A 2,029-nucleotide genomic window follows, 5' to 3' on the forward strand; every position below is an offset into this window, starting at 1 on the left:
ATAAAAAATAAATTAAAAAATATATTGTATTTAGCAAAACTAAACTAACATATAAAACTCACAATCTAAAACATAAAATTAAAATAACCATATGAAAAGATGATACCATCCATCTATTGTAAATTGAAACCTTAAACTCTAGCTCATTGACTTGGATTATGTTACCGGTTAGAGTAAATTTAAATTAATTATAAAGTGAATAATATTTTTATTTTATATTAAGATAAAAATATACTAGATTTATTCATATTGATATGCAAAACTTGTAGGGATAATCTTTAATTAAATTAATATTTAAGGACAAAACTAGTAAAAAATAACACTTAATTCAAAAAACACCATGTGATTTTCAGGTGAACAATTCAGACTTACAATACAAGTCAACCACACATTCGAATTCAATAGGTTTTTATCCCAGAAATTATTTTTTATTTAATAGATTTATATGACAATAAAGTGTTTGTCAACCTTTTGCATGAAATATTTTTTTAAAAAGAAAAAAATCATAAAGAGCATGTGGGAATGAGAAAGCAAAGACAAATCATTGACAACAAAAGATAAAATTTTATTTATAAAATTTTTAATTTAAATAAAATAATAGTTTATTGATAAGGAAGGAATTGTATTTTAAAAAATTAAGGGACAAGAAAATGCATACAAAAAGATAAAATAATAATAGCCTAGATTACATGGTTTAACCCATCAAAGTTATGATTCAGATCATTAATTTTAATTGGGTTCGATAATTTTGTTTTTTTATAATTTATATCTAACCTAAATATATTTATATATATAAAGAGTTGAAAAAAAGAGCTTGTAGTGACCTAATGACCCAGCACCCTGGGAATTTAAAAGGAAAAGCCTTGGCATGCAGGCGTTCAAGCCCAAACTCATTATTTTTTTATTTAAAAAAATAGATGACTTGTTATATGTTTTTATTTAAAAAAAAAAGTAAATAACACATCATTTTATGTGACAAACAACTTATTATTTGTCAATTTAGATTTCACTCACCATTATAGTAACTGGAAATCAAGGTTATAGGTTAAAAAACTTGTTTTTCAACTCATGTTATAGGTTAAAAAACTTGTTTTTCAATTCATTTCACTAAAAAAAATCTTACAAACACACTTAGAATACCAAGAAACTAATCTATCAATTTAATAAATCCAAAAAAAAATTTCAAACTACAAAATCAAATTAAAAAAAATATCCCATCCTCTATTTACATATGATTTTTAGGTTATATGGAGACTTAAAACAATCATTATAATACTTTCATCACTTAGTGAAAAACTCATTGACATCAATTTAATAATTTTAATAGTCAGAAAAAGTATAACAATGAACTCTCTCTATACTAAAATCTAGTAAAATCTCTTTATCCTCTAGAAAAAAGGCAAAATAAAATTAAAAGGATCACCTATTAAGTTAAAAAAGAATGAGTATTGAAATAAAATTTGGTAACAAATTTGAATTTTAAAAAACCTAAGGAATTATCAGCTATTAAATTAAAAAGATAAGAGACTAAACTAAAATTTTTGGATGAAATTAGAATATATCACCTATTTTGCTTGTGTTTTCCACATTAATTCTCTACTTATCAATTTCATCTTCTCATAAAAAAATGATTGATTGTTAATTTGGATCTAAAAAAGTTCAATTGTACAAAATAAAAAATTAATTGTCAAAATATTTTTTTAAAAAATTATTATTTTAATTTATAGTAATTTATCATAAAATAAACAATAAATAAATATATAATAAAATCACTATTTCTTTTAATATTTTTTTAATATGTGATAAGGTTAATATTCTACATAGAAGACACATTATGCATGGTAGAGGTTAAGAGGGTACTAAATTTTACAATAGTAAACTTTTATTTATTTATTATCAGATGAATTATTAAAAGGCAATCATTACCCCCATAAATTGGTGTTTTTTTATAAGATAATCGTGACCCTCCAAGCAATGTTACTGTTTTTTTTTTTTTTTTTTACCTCAATCTACCCACCAATTTATTTTT

This window comes from Populus euphratica, unplaced genomic scaffold, assembly GCF_000495115.2.
Source record: "Populus euphratica unplaced genomic scaffold, PopEup_1.0 scaffold801.1, whole genome shotgun sequence".
NCBI classification, from domain to species: Eukaryota; Viridiplantae; Streptophyta; class Magnoliopsida; order Malpighiales; family Salicaceae; genus Populus; species Populus euphratica.